We start from the raw sequence: 15,745 nt of genomic DNA on the forward strand, positions 1-15,745 counted from the left end.
TTGTCTCATGAAGTTTTCTGATATAACGTTGTAGGCCCACAGGCTGGTATAGCTTCTTCGTAACTAGGCCGGAGTGATTTTTGTTTTGATGTGTTCCTACGGAGATAGTCAGTTAATTTAATGTCTTGGGATTTGGCTACTTTGGGAGGGAAGTTATGAATTGTTGCATCCTGCCTTCAGTTCCAGACTTGTTGAGGCTGTGTTGTTGGACAGAAGTGTGAAAAATAAACAGCAAAAACAACTTGCAATTGACAACGCTAAATATTCTCACATCCACGGACCAGATCAAAGCTCGGCAGACCCACCATCTAGTTGTGAATAGCGGTGGGCAAGTAAATGGCTGCTGGGATGAGGAAGTCCAAGAATATCCCCATCTTCAGTGACATGACCCATCAAGCTGCTGCTGAAGGCATAAATGATGCATTCACAACCAAGTACTGAACATAGGCAAATATGTGACATTTTGGACAATAGACCAAAAGAAGGATAAATCCAATCTGCAGACACAAGAAACCGTAGATGCAAAAGACAGAGCTGGGGGAACACAATCTGTGAGGCAGCCTCTGTGGAGGGAATGGACAGATGACATATTGAGCTGGGACCATTCTTCAGACTGGAAGAGGGGAGAGAAAGCAGAGAAAGAGAAGTGGGGGTAGGTCAATGTGTGGCAAGTGATAGGTGGATACAGGTGCACGGAGAAAGGGCAGACAAATGAAGTATGTGTCATCCTAGAGAGGTAAAGGAGACAGAAGTTTGTCAGATAAGGAAAGAAGAAGAGGAGTGAAATATAAAGCTAGAGGGACATGGATGGAAAGGACAGGGGAAGGGGAAAGTTGGGGGATAAAAGTGAATAATTTATATTTGTCTCATGTGCAAGCTTTTTTGTTGCATGCTACCCAGTCAGCAAAATACTATACATGATTACAATCAAGCCGATCACAGTGTACAGATGCAGGGTAAAGAGTATAAGGTTTAATGCAAGATAAAGTCCAGTGGAGTAGACAACAAATAGTCCTCCGTCATTTCCATCACCTCCAACGTGACCCCACCACTCGCCACATCTTCCCATCTCCCCCCATGTCTGCTTTCCGCAAAGACCGCTCCCTCCGTAACTCCCTGGTCAATTCTTCCCTTCCCTCCCGCACCATCCCATCCCCGGGCACTTTCCCTTGCAACCGCAAGAGATGCTACACTTGTCGCTTTACCTCCCCCCTCGACTCCATTCAAGGACCCAAGCAGTTGTTCCAGGTGCAACAGAGGTTCACCTGCATCTCCTCCAACCTCATCTATTGCATCCGCTGCTCTAGATGTCAGCTAATCTACATCAGTGAGACCAAGCGTAGGCTTGGCGATCGTTTCGCCGAACACCTCCGCTCGGTCCGCATCAGCACTTCAACTCCCCCTCCCATTCTGAATCCGACCTCTCTGTCCTGGGCATCATCCATGGCCAGAGTGAGCACCACCGGAAATTGGAGGAGCAGCACCTCATATTCCGCTTGGGCAGTCTGCATCCTAGCGGCATAAACATTGAATTCTCCAATTTCCGGTAGCCCTTGCTGTCTCCTCCCCTTCTCAGCTCTCCCTCAGCCCTCGGGATCCTCCTCTTCTTTTCTCCTTTCTTCTCCCCCCCCCCCCCCCCCCCCCACATCAGTCTGAAGAAGGGTTTCGGCCCGAAACATTGCCTATTTCCTTCGCTCCATAGATGCTGCTGCATCCGCTGAGTTTCTCCAGCACTTTTGTCTACCGTAAAGTCCAGCGGAGTCTGATTAAATATAGTTTGAAAGTCTCCAATGAGGTAGATGGGAGATCAGGAACCCTCTAGCTGGTGAGAGGATGGTTTAATTGTCTGATAACAGCTGGGAGGAAAAACTATCCCTGGATCTGGAGGTGTGCGTTTTCAAATTTTCGTACATCTTGGAAGAGGGGAGAAGAGGGAGTGACCCAGGTGAGACTCACCCTTGATTATGCTGGTGGACTTGCTGAGGCAGCGTGAAGTGTAAATAGATGCAATGGAAGAGAGGTTGGTTTATGTGATGGACTGGGGTGCATCCACAACTCTGCAATTTCTTGCGGCCTTGTATGGAGCTGTTCCCAAACCATGCTGTGATGCATCACGATAAAATGCTTTCTATGGCGCATCTTTAGAAGTTGGTGAGGGTTGTTGGGGAGATGCCGAACTTCCTAAGCCTTCTGAAGGACTTGGGGATGGAAGGCGAGCTCATCTATTCACGTCTAGTCTTTGTCACTTCCTCCATTCATCTCTCAGTCACCTCACCTGTATCCACCTATCACTTGCCAAGCTTTATCCTGCCCCCGGCTCTCTTTCCGGCTTTCTCACCCCTACTTCATTTAGTTTGAAGAAGAGTCTCAATGTAAAACTTCATCTGCCCATTCCCACTACAGATGCTGCCTGATCCACAGACTTCCTCCAACACTTTGCTTTTTACACCAAAATCTAACCCATTTAATTACTGTCCAATTAATCAACTCAGTTACCAGCAAAGTTGTGGAATGTGTCATCAAACGACACTTGGTCTCCACTGACCTGCTTGTTGATGTTCAGTTTCCACCAAACCACTTGGCTCTTGACTTTGGTGTAAATATGGATACTGATTGGGGTTCTGATTGTGGATGATCAGCCATGATCACGTTGAATGGCGGTGCTGGCTCGAAGGGGCGAATGGCCTACTCCTGCACCTATTGCCTGTTGTCTATTGGATCAAAGAACTCAATTCAAGAGATAGGCGAGAGTGACTGCTCTCGACATCAAGGCAACATTTGACTAAGTGTGGCATCAAGGAAACCCGATAAAGCTGAAATCAGTGGATGTCAAGCAATGCGTGAAGTCCTTCCTCGCACACAGAAGGATAGTTGTGACCATCGGAGGCCAATCATCCCAACCCCAGAACCTCAATGCAAGAGCTCCACAAGACAATGTCCAGGCTCAGCCATCTTCAGCTGCTTCATCAATGACCGTACTTTTATAATAAGTTCAGTACTGGGGTTGACTGTGCACTGTAAAAGTCGTTTATAACTCCTCATGAAAGAACCATATCATACTTTAATGCAAGCAGACTGGCAAGATTGAGGTGTGGGCTTGATACTAGGCAATTAACATTCAAGCCCCAAGAATTCCCAGATGACCACCCCCAACACCAATACCTCTGACATTCAGTACAATTACTATCACCAAGTCCTCCATTCTCAACATCTCGGATAGACACGAAGTGCTGGAGTAACTCAGCGGGTCAGGCACCATCGCTGGAGAAAAGGGATGGATGACGATTTGGGTCGGGACCCATTCTTCTGACGGAACCATCTCTGGATTGCTATTGACTAGAATCTCCACTGGAATACCCGCAAATTATGTAGCTGCAAGTGTAGGTCAGAGGTGGGTATTCTGTAATGAATGACACTTCTGATACTCCAAAGTGTTTCCATCCACAAGGCACAAGTCGGGAACATGATGGGATGTTCTGCACCCTGACCATCAAGTCCCATCATCACCATTATGCTACTGCTTCATTGTGTACCAGCTACAAAGTATACTGCGGTTACTTGCTTGGGCTACTCTGACACCGATTCTCAGACTTGTGACCTCTGATATCACGGCCTTGGAAAGTAGGCACATGGGAAAACCTCCACCTGCCAGCTACGTTCAAGATGCAACCTTTCTGATTTGCAAGTGCATTGCCACTCTTTCACCTCAGGCCTCCACCACAGGTCTCCACTACGCTCTGCCTCTCCATGTGCAGCTGCAGTAGGACCCCAGACGGTGGTCCTCCCCCACAGAGCCTTGGTGTTGGCTACACCAAGCTTCAGCGAGTCCTTCAGCACCTATCCCTGCAGCCTGGAGCCGGCCGGCCGGTCGGCAACATTCCCAGACGGACATCCCGCTCTGATGGGAAATCAACAAGTTTCAGGCAAATGTATTTCATCGAGTTGATGACTGCCCAGCAGCACTTGACGTCCGTCTCAGAATATGTCCCTGGAAACCAGTCCATAAATCAGAGTGACCGAGAGTATCAACAATGTGCTCCTTCTTCCCAGAGGGGAACTTGATACTAGTTTTTATCTTTGTCCTGACCTGCCTGTCTGTAATGGCGACACTGTGGAATGGTCATGATACAAACCTCCCCCCATGTGTGATGTTTGATAGGGGCTGGCTGTTCCCGTTGAGAATTCCTAACCATCATTCTTCTTGTAGGACTCTCTACTGCCAATAGGAGCTGTAAGCTGTACCATGCTTAAGTCACATTCCTTCCCCAAATCACAGTGGTTACAGAACAGAGGTGGCTCTTGAGTGTGTGCTGGCTCCTCTCCTTTCCCCATAGCCCTGTAAATGTTTCAAATTAAAATACCACAACTAAAACTCTGTGTAGTTCTACTCCTGGTAGTGCATTCTTCATCATAACCATTTGCCACATTTGAATTTTTTGATTATCTTTGATTAGTTTAGTTTAGTTTCGAGATATAGCTCAGAAAGAGACCCTTCGGCCCACCGATTCTGTGCCAACCAGCGATCCCTGTATATCAGCACTATCCTACACCAGAGCCAATTTACCAAAGCCAAATTAACCTACAAACCTGTACGTCCTTGGAGGAAACCGGGGCACCCGGGGAAAACCCACGTGGTCACGGGGAGAACATACAAACTCTATACAGACAGAAAACGTGTCTCTGGCGCTGTAAGGCAGCAACTCTACCGCTGCTCCATCGTGCCGTCCAATTCTTTTCCCCCTCACCATAACTAATTCTTGACTTCTCCCCAAAAAGGAACAATTTTCTCCATTCACTCTGTGTAAATATTCATGATTCTAAATACTTCTGTTAAATGCCTTCACAACCTCCTCTGTTCCAACGATACCACCTGCTTTTCAAATTTACCCGTATAACTAATATCCCTCGTCTCTGGATTTCCCCCCCTCATTTACACCTGTACAAAGCGTTTACATCTGTTCTCAAATGTGACTGCAGAACTGCAACTGTGGCTGCGCCGGTGTTTTATAAAGGTCGTCATGACTTCCTTTCTCTTGTACTCTTTGCTTCTATTTATAAACCCCAAGATCCCATGTGCTTTAACCACTTACTTACTTACTTACTGCCTATTATGCCTCCTGGCATGTAGAGCAACAACGAAGATCCTCCACTCAGTAGTGTTGATTCCTTCAGTTGCTGTTTCCGTAACACGTTTGTTTTATGAGACAGGGTTGTTAGTTAGCCCTGTGCTCAACCTTCAATCTGGAGGACCAGTGGATCGCTCTTCGTCTCGCCTCTACCCTTCGCCCTGTTCAGCATGGGAGACCCTAACAGGAGACAAATCTCTCGCTGGCATAGCTCTAGAGGTCACTGAGACACACAAGCTCCCCGACCATGACAAGGTTGCAATCCAACGGGGAGTTTAACCACTTTATCAACCTGCATTCCATATTTCAAGGTACGGTGCACAGATGTCTGTGTCCTTCCGAGAATTGTATCTCGTATATTGCCCAAGTCGAGTATAGACCAACAGTACAAGTGTTGACCAGGTTAAGATGGCTCATGCCAATGATTCTTTCTTGGACTATTGGGATATGTGAAGCATTAATAGCCACCGGGGAAGAGTTGGGTTTCCACTTGATGTATAATTAAATGGGGCATTTGATTTTGGAGGAAACACAATTAAGAATGGCACAAAGTATTTGGATAAAATAGGAGAGTGGGCAAATAGAAACATTGCAAATAAAGCAAATGTACAAGATTTTATTTAGAAATTTGAAGTTTAGGATCTGAGAGATGGGGAGGAATGAGATAGTTGGTTCCTATTGGCCTTGGTACTCAATGTGACCTGGTAATGGAGTAAACCATCGCCAATAGAACTTTGTGAGGTTAAATCTGCATATCATCTGATTGCCACACACTATTCTGGTTACACCTATGTGGCAAATACAATGCCCAGCTTTGATTGATGGACCACAAAAAGATGATTTAGATGGTGCTATTGAAGGAGTGCAGCGTAGGTTCACGAGGTTAATTTCTGGGATGGCGGGACTGTTATATGTCGAAAGAATGGCGCGACTGGGCTCGTATACACTGGAATTTAGGATGAGAGGGAATCTTATTGAAACATGTAAGATTATTAAGTGATTGGACACGCTGGAGGCAGGAAACATGTTCCCGATGTTGGGGGAGTCCAGAACTAGGGGCCACAGTTTAAGAATAAGGGCCATTTAGAACGGAGATGAGGAAAAACTGTTTCACCCAGAGAGTTGTGAATCTGTGGAATTTTCTGCCTCAGAAGTGGAGGCCAATTCTCTGGATGCTTTCAAGAGAGAGTTAGATAGAACTCTTAAAGATAGCGGAGTCAAGGGATATGGGGAGAAGGCAGGAACGGGGTACTGATTGTGGATGATCAGCCACGATCACAGTGAATGGTGGTGCTGGCTCGAAGGGCCGAATGGCCTACTCCTGCACCTATTGTCTATATTACTAAAAGTCTGATCTTGACCGCTTTTGGCCCACTGTGGTGCGATTTCCGAGAGAACGCCGCCACCTACGGCCGTCATTTTTGTCCACCTTGCTCAGAGACCCCCTCCGCCGTCCTGGACCAGAGGATTTTCCCTATTAATGAAAAATCAGAGAGATATTAATGTTTTTTAAAAATTCCCCATTCTCTCTGCTGCCCCCGCTGGCGGCAGGGGGAGGGACTATGAAACCCGCAAGTGTAGTGCCTCACTCAGTCTCTGCCAGACCCAGGAAAGAGAGGGTCACGACTTTCTGAGCTGCGAATAACACTGAACGCACGTCAACTCCACGGTGAGTCCCCTCGATGCGGCTGTAAAGTGGCTGCAGCCCAATTGTTTGCCTCGCCTTTTTTTAAAGTTTGTGTTCACAAAATGAATTTTGGTTGTCAGGTGGCTGCAGCCCAATTGTTTGTCTCGCATTTTTAAAAGTTTGTGGTCACAAAATGAATTTTGGTTGTCAGGTGGCTGCAGCCCAATTGTTTGCCTCGCCTTTTTAAAAAGTTTGTGTTCACAAAATGAATTTTGGTTGTCAGGTGGCTGCAGCCCAATTGTTTGCCTCGCCTTTTTAACAAGTTTGTGTTCACAAATTGAATTTTGGTAATATTGGAATATTGTAATCCAAGCCAGTTCTTGACATCAGATTGATTTATTGCCAATACCAGAGAAGTATAGGATTTTGAAAGGAAACAGCGAAAAGATATTTTGACAATCTGATTGCAGCATTTAAGGGATTGCCTTACACAGAGAAACAAATGATTGCATCATTTCAGATCATTATAAACACGCCAGTGGGAAGGCAATATTGTGATGGGTGATCTTCAGGATGTTACTGGATGGATAATCGCGATACGCAATCACTTTACCCATCCATATTTTAATATGTAGTGCTGTAAATCTCTGTCCTGACTGAAATCACTTCACGAGGTGAGGTAGTAGATGATTGACACTGATTTTCTGCAGCTTTCAGGAATGAGACTTTCTCCATTAATTGATGGATTTTAATGGCTCTCCTCCTCCGGTTGTGATTATAAATTACTATACAGTTTTTGAATTCTTCTGCCTATCCAGAAATATTTGGGTTGATTTCCCTGACCTTTGAAGGGCTGAGAAAGGGGCAAAGATTTGCTTTGTTGTGATTTAACCCCTTGTTGTGATTTAACCTGGATTGCTGGAACTACCATGGAGGAGACACAATGGCATCAGTACCTGGACAGGGTGCAAGGCTCATTGCTGCTCTGCTAACAGGAGGACAGGACTAGTGGGTTGGACTGAAAGCCCTGCGCATTTTGAGACTTCTGTTCCCAGTATAGATGTGCGGTAATCAGTGGTTGTAAAGTCTGATGTGTTCTTCTTCACCAGCTAGCTATTGAATACAGCATCGTCTCTGATGGAAGGTCTTTGATCTGCAATGTTAACTCCATTTCTCTTGCTACAGATGGTGCCAGATCTGCTGAAGATTTACCGTATTTTCCGTTCTCATTCCAGGCTTCCAGTATCTGCAATCTCATGCTTTTCCATAAATTCCACCCATATGTTATTCAAACGCTCTTACAAACACATTGTCGATTTTGAAAACGGAGCAAACATTCACTATGTAAATACAAATCTTGTTCAGAGGTTTATTGCAAGTGGAATCTTAATCCAGAAACATACATTGTAATTCTGCCAATGTTAATGTCTGCTTTCCCAGACATACATAACTTAATGGAACATGTGTCTCTTTACCCTTTCTCGTGCTTCCTTCAAGCTTTTGGTACACAGGTTTAGCATGAAGGCACCTGCACAGTGCAGAGTGCAGTTTTTCTACAGGCAGGGTAAACTGACAGTCATAGAGTGATAAAGTGTGGAACCAGGTCCTTCGACCCATCTTGCCCACACCAGCCAACATGTCGCAGTTGCACCAGTCCCACCTGCCTGCGCTTGGTCCATATCCCTCCAAACCTGTCCTATCCTGCAGTCCTACTGTCTTTAGCACAGTACCTTTATGGGACAGTTTCCTTTTATCTTGATCTGCAGGACTGCAACCCAAGTCCAAGGAAGTAGAATTACGGTGGGCAGATCTTTACTGAGCAGTATAACCATAATGGGCCAAATAAACTTTCCATGATTTATATTGCAGGCTTTTCCAAAACAACCTGTCATTAATCTTGCTGAGTGTGATCGAATGCCAGCATTGTCTTGTGAACATTTACCTACAGGTTCCCTCGTGTTTTGTTTGTTTGTTTGTGCAATTTTCTTACAGGTCTTCAAATCTCTTTTTTTCTCGAATCTCCTCCAATTTAACAAATTCAATTAGTCTCATCCTAATTTGCCTCTCACACACCACTAATACACATACAAACCACTTCACAATTTGTAACTCTTCAATCCTGTTGTCTTAGACCGTCTTCACTTTAGACTAGAGATGCGGAGCAGAAATAAGGCCCTTCAGCCCATCGAGTCTACGCCGACCAACGATCACCCCGTACACTAGCATTATTTCACGCATTAGGGACAATTTTCAATTTTACTGAAGCCAATTAACCTACAAACCTGTACGTCCTTGGGGTGTGGGAGGAAACTGGAGCACCCGGAGAAAACCCACGCAGGTCACGGGGAGAACGTACAAACGCCGTACAGACAGCACCCACAGTCAGGATTGAACCCGGGCCTCTGGCGCTGTAAGGCAGCAACTCTACCGCTGTGCCACACTTCTCATCTCTGGTCATTGTTCAGCTATCTGCCTATCGTGCTTTGTCCTGCCTCTCCTCTCTCCAGCATTCCCCTCCCTACATCCCCTTCCCTCAATCAGTCTGAAGAAGAATCCCGACCCGAATAGTCAACTTTCCATGTTCTCTAGGGATGCTGCCTGACACGAGTCATTCCAGCACTTTATATCCCCACTAATGGTGAGCATGCTTTCATCTGACTACAAATGTAGTTCTCTGGTTCCTGGAGGTATCTGCCTCTTTTTTCCAAATTCTCCTTTATAAATCGACACCATTATTTATGTTTAGGTTTATTATTGTCACGTTTACTGAAGTACAGTGAAAAGCTTTGTTTTGCATTCTATTCAATCAGATCAGTTAATACCATACATATACATAGAAACATAGAAAATAGGTGCAGGAGGCCATTCAGCCCTCCGAGCCAGCACCACCATTCATGGTGATCATGGCTGATCGTCCCCTAGCAATAACCCGTGCCTGCCTTCTCCCCATATCCCTTGACTCCACTAGCCCCTAGAGCTCTATCTCACTCTCTCTTAAATCGATCCAGTGACTTGGCCTCCACTGCCCTCTGTGGCAGGGAATTCCATAAATTCACAACTCTCTGGGTGAAAAGGTTTTTTCTCACCTCAACTACAATGACCTCCCCTTTATTCTAAGACTGTGGCCCCTGGTTCTGGATTCGCCCAACATTGGGAACATTTTCCCTGCATCTAGCTTGTCCAGTCCTTTTATAATTTTATATGTTTCTATAAGATCCCCCAATTCAAGTTCAAGTGAGTTTATTGTCATGTGTCCCTGATAGGACAATGAAATTCTTGCTTTGCATCAGCACACAGAACATAGTAGGCATTGACTACAAAACAGATCAGTGTGTCCATATACCATAATATACACACATGAATAAATAAACTGATAAAGTGCAAATAACAGATAATGGGTTATTAATAATCAGAGTTTTGTCCGAGCCAGGTTTAATAGCCTGATGGCTGTGGGGAAGTAGCTATTCCTGAACCTGGTTGTTGCATCATCTCGTATGCATCCTTCTAAACTCCAGTGAATACAAGCCTAGTCTTTTCAATCTTTCCTCATAAGACAGTCCCGCCATCCCAGGGATCAATCTCGTGAACCTACGCTGCACTGCATCAATCACAAGCTCAACCTCAGCATATATAATCAAGTCAAGCTCAAGTACAAAAGGTAGAGCAAAGTGGATGCTGCAGAGTGCAGAATATAGTTCTCAGCATTGTAGCACACTAGTTCCATTGATTCCAATGCCCACAATGGGAAATAGGTGAATCGGAACGTAGCTCAGCTTATGGAAGGACCGTTCAGAAGCCTGATGACACAGGGGCAGGAGGCAGCAGCCGTTTCTGATTCTTGTGGTGTGCACTTTGAAGCTTCCATATCTTGCATCCAACGGGAGCGGTGAGAAGAAGGAATGATTGGAGTAGGACAAGACTTTTAGTGGTCCAAATATCTTTTCTATTTGACTTTGTCAGATTTTATTAATGGCCCCCTGAACCTTGTACTGTTAGATAGTACACAGATAAGTTCAGTTTACTGAACTGAACTGAACTGAACTTTATTTATAGAGCTTTAAAAACAACCACTGTTGCAACAGTGCTGTACATGACTAGTCATAAACATAAAACAAAACAATAAAAACATTAAAAGACAGTAAAAACAATAAAAAACAATAGTAGAAACACTAAAACAAGAGCAAAGTCTCATGCAGGGGCCAAAGCCAAGGAATAGAAAAGGGTTTTAAGACTAGTTTTGAAAATGGACAGTGAAGGGACCTGTCTAATGTGCAAAGGTAGAGTGTTCCATAATGTCGGAGCAGCAACAGAGAAGGCTCTATCCCCTCTGAGCTTCCGCTTAGACCTCGGTACCTCCAGGAGCAGCTGATCAGCTGACCTGAGGCACCGAGCAGGAGCGTAGGGATGAAGCAGCTCAGAGAGGTAAGGCGGGGCGAGACCATTTAAAGATTTAAAAACAAATAAAAGAATCTTAAAATGAACTCTAAAGTACACAGGCAGCCAGTGGAGGGAGGCCAGAATAGGCGTTATGTACTCCCTCTTACGTGTTCCAGTTAAAAGGCGAGCAGCAGCATTCTGAACCAACTGGAGACGTGCAAGGGAAGATTGGCTAACTCCAAAATAAAGTGCGTTACAGTAATCCAGCCGAGACGTAATGAAGGCATGGATTACTGTTTCAAAATGCTGTCGTTCAAGAATGGGCTTCACCTTTGCCAGCTGCCTTAAATGAAAGAAGCTGGACTTAACTACCGTGCCTATTTGACGATCTAATTTAAAATCACTGTCCATCTTAAAACCCAAGTTTAAAACTATTGGCTTCACATACAGTGCCAAGGGACCCAAGTCAACAGGGGGAGGTTCACGGGAGCCATTGGGACCAAACACTATCACTTCTGTTTTCTTTTCATTAAAATTTAAAAAGTTTAGGGCCATCCAGGATTTAATGTCATCAAGACATAACAGAAGTGGTTTGACTGAGAATGCATCTTTCTTCTTCAGCGGCACATATATCTGACTATCATCAGCATAACAATGAAAAGAGATGCCATGCTTTCTAAGAATGGAACCCAGAGGAAGTAAGTACAGTGAGAAAAGCAGGGGCCCTAAAATTGAACCCAGTGGAACCCCATATGACAGAGGAGCGGAGGAGGATTTAGAACCAGCAAGGCTTACACACATAGTTCTGTCTGTTTAGTTTATTGTCTCGTGTAACGAGGTACAGTGAAGTTTATTTGTCACCTATGCATACGAGATGTGCAGTGAAATGAAAAGTGGCAATGTCTGCGGAATGTGCAAAAAACTACAAAACAGAATAGAACAGCACCAGTAATTACATGTTGGTGAGAAAACCCCCCAACAATTTAAAAAAGACACCACACAACAGTAGTTTGGTACAGTAAGTTAGTCCCTGGTGAGATAAGAGTTTACAGTCCTAATGGCCTCTGGGGAGCAACTCGGTCTCATCCTCACAGCATGACAGCGGAGGCGTTTGCCTGACCGTAGCAGCTGGAGCAGTCCGTTGCTGGGGTGGAAGGGGTCCCCCATAATGTTGCTGGCTCTGGATCTGCACCTCCTGATGTATAGTTCCTGCAGGGGGGCGAGTGTAGTTCCCATAGTGCGTTCGGCCGAACGCACTACTCTCTGCAGAGCCTTCTTGTCCCGGGCAGGGCAGTTCCCAAACCAGATGGTAATGTTTCCGGACAAGATGCTTTCTACAGCCGCTGAGTGGTAGCACTGGAGGATCCTCAGAGAGACTCTGAATTTCCTCAGCTGCCTGAGATGCCTTGCCTTACTCACCGGTGTGGCAGCGTGTGACTCCGGGGGCGCTGTTCTGGCAGCAGCCATGTCAGCAGTGCGTCAGTTTTTTCAACTTTTCTTTATTTTTTAGTATATTTTAAAGTGTGTATTTAATGTTTCTTTGTGTGTCTCGTGGGGGGGGGGGGTGAGGGGGAAACCACTTCGGTCGCCTCCTCCATGGGCTAACATCAAGGATCGGCGCGGCCTTTCCCGGAGACGTGCCCGGGGCTTCAGCGGCGTGCGCAGCGTGGACTCTCGTTGTGGAGCGGGTGAGCCCTCGCTGGAGGGGAGCGCTCCGTTTCGCTGGCCCGGGGCAGCCGGCAGCCTGAAGTCGCAGCCTGAAGCCGCGGTCTGCAGAGCTCCAGCTGTTGCGGCGTCTACAGCCCGGGATCCCTCGTGGGGGACCCGGGGGAAGAAGAAGCCATCACTGCCGGCCCGCGGCCAACTTCTACCGCGGGGCCGGCATGGACTTACCATCACCCCTGGAGGGGAGCTTCGACCGCCGGCCCTGCAGTCTACGGTGCTTCTGGCTGCGGCGGGGACTTTAAATCTTGACCGCCGGCCTGCGGCCTACAACAATCTAAAGCCGCGGTCTCCGGTGAGGAAGAGCCGATCCTGGACTGACTCTGGACTCTGGTCCTGTCCACGGGGGGAAATGGAGGAGGACTGGCCAAATTTTTGTGCCTTCCACCACAGTGATGAATGCTGTGGTGGATGTTTGTGTTACATTTTGTGTGTTCTTTATTTATTGTATCGCTGCTGACAACCCAATCCTTGCCGGGTCACTGCTCGTGCGGTCGACCGGTCGGTGCAGAGAGTAGCTTTGAATGTTTGTCTCTTCGTTACGTTGTTTGTGTCCCTTTCTTTTTTTTAAAAGCTACTGTAATGCGCCCTTTTAAATTGCCCCTTGGGGATGAATAAAGTGCTTTGAATTGAATTGAATTGAATGTCAGGTCCTCAGTGCTGTGGAATGTGAATTGTGCTCAGTGCTAACCAGTCAACAGAAAGACAAAGCATGATTACAATCAAGCCATTCACAGTGTATAGCTACGTGATAAGGGAATATAACGTTTAGTGCAAGGCAAAGCAAGCAAAGAACGTTCAAGGATAGTCCGAGGGTCACCAAAGAGCTAGATAGTACTTCAAAGGCAAATTGCATTTTCCACAGACTGTCTGGTTTTACATTGGTTCTGAGACACTAGTTCTTGTTGCTTGCAGTGAAATAAAATGTCACAAGGTTTAGTTTAGTCAATTGTGCAGGGTATGGACTCCAAACCACTCTTGCTGCTGCAAAGTAAGGCTCTTTGATGCTCTGTAGAACACTTAAACAAAGTAACATTTTGTAATTTGATAACAATTTGATAACAACTGGGTCTCAGCAGGGAGGCATAAACTACAGCATCCAGCAATTGTTAATCCTTGGAAACTGCATGTTATAGGAACGGTAGGCTCTTCATGCTTCTTCAGCATACTGATGGATTATGAACAGTTTGAGGAATGAATGAGGAGGGATTTGTTTAGTCAGAGGGTCAATGGAAATTATTAAGGCGGAGACGGACAGATTATTGATTAGTACGGGTGTCAAAGGTTATGGGGAGAAGGCAGGAGAATGGAGTTGAGATGGATAGGTAGATCAGCCATGATTGAATGAAGGAATAGACTTGATGGGGCGAAGGGCCCAATTCTATCCCTTGAACATATGAACAATTTGTCCAGCAGTCTCCCCTGCTGCACTTTAAGTGCCATTGATAATTATATATAATTTGAACTTGCATTGAAATCAGATGTTTCAGTAGCAAGATAGCAATACGAATAAATACTCTGCTATAAATCACCGATTTTTGTGCAAGCAGTTATTGGTTTTTTAAGTTTGGCTAGTTGGAAGCAATATTGATTTGTGCTACTGGAGCCTTTCATACTATAGTTGACTGTTTTGGCAATTATTAAATATGTTTTTCACTCCTGAAAATGTAGAATTTTTCTGATATGATACACGGTGGCTTCCAGAGTGTGCAGATAGCTTATTTACAGCACCATCTTGGGCAGTGCCATCTTAGACAAACATTTGGTCCAGCATGGCTGTACCTAATTTGGTTTAGTTTAGTTTAGAGATACAGTGCGGAAACAGCCCCTTCGGGCCACCGGGCCCGCGCCAACCAGCGATCCCAGCACATTAACACTATTCTACACACACCAGGGACAATTTTTACATTTACTAAGCCAATTAACCTATAAACCTGCATGTCTTTGGAGTATGGGAGGAAACCGAAGATCTTGGAGAAAACCCATGCAGGTCACGGGGAGAACGTACAAGCTCTGTACAGACAGCACCCGTAGTCGGAATCGAACCCGGGTCTCGACGCTGTAAGGCAGCAACTCTATCGCGTCGGGAATGCCATCGTGTTCGGGAATGCTCCCTGCACCTCCTTTTCCCCACTCCCTCTGCAGCAATTTCCTATGTTACTCTACAAATGTGTGAGAAATGGATAATTGTGAACACATGTTAACCAGCCGTCATGGTCTCCAAATTGGAATTGGCCAACCTCCAGGAGGATAAATGGTTCGTTTATAGGTGCAGTGCGCCCGTATGCGATGAAATTTGGAAATAAATGTAATGCTTTGTAATTGCATCTTGTGAATCAAATCCCATGACACGGTTGAGTGTCACTAAATTGAATGTTGGTGAAATGAGCCATACCATGTTTCCACATGACGACCTCAATGGAGATCAAAGGTTCCATTGAGCTCTTTAAATGAGATCAGGGAGTTTTCTTGCACCCAGGTGAGCTATAGCACTGAGACCCATTGGACATTCATCTCTGTGCAGTTTGTGGATTGTGACAGATTGCTTGGTGCAATGGACTTTCCCACTCTGCAGTAAAATGTTTGGAAATGTGTCACCTGGTTTTATCAGAATGCAGGAGCACTATTCAGCAATGTTTTGCATAATTAAGTGGGTATTATTCATTAGAATGCTACACAGCAATTAGGTCATTATTTTTCAAATCCCCTTCTATTGGCTGGTTTAACCATGAGAGAATGAAAAACATTATTAGTGAATCACCATGTTTAGTTTAGTTTAGAGATATGGCGCGATAACAGGCCCTTCAGCCCACCGAGTCCGCGCCGACACACTATCCTTGCACACTAAGGATAATTTACACTTATATCAAGCCAATTAACCTACAAACCTGTC

At 45.5% G+C, this 15,745-nt stretch overlaps 1 protein-coding gene across 2 annotated transcripts in view; it reads left to right on the forward strand.

Moving 5' to 3' along the window:
• Nucleotides 1–15,745, forward strand: part of LOC116966958 (engulfment and cell motility protein 1) — a 314,863-nt gene that overhangs the window by 95,864 nt on the left and 203,254 nt on the right. The gene's annotated exons all lie outside the window — the stretch shown is intronic.

Source organism: Amblyraja radiata, chromosome 2, assembly GCF_010909765.2.
Source record: "Amblyraja radiata isolate CabotCenter1 chromosome 2, sAmbRad1.1.pri, whole genome shotgun sequence".
NCBI lineage: Eukaryota > Metazoa > Chordata > Chondrichthyes > Rajiformes > Rajidae > Amblyraja > Amblyraja radiata.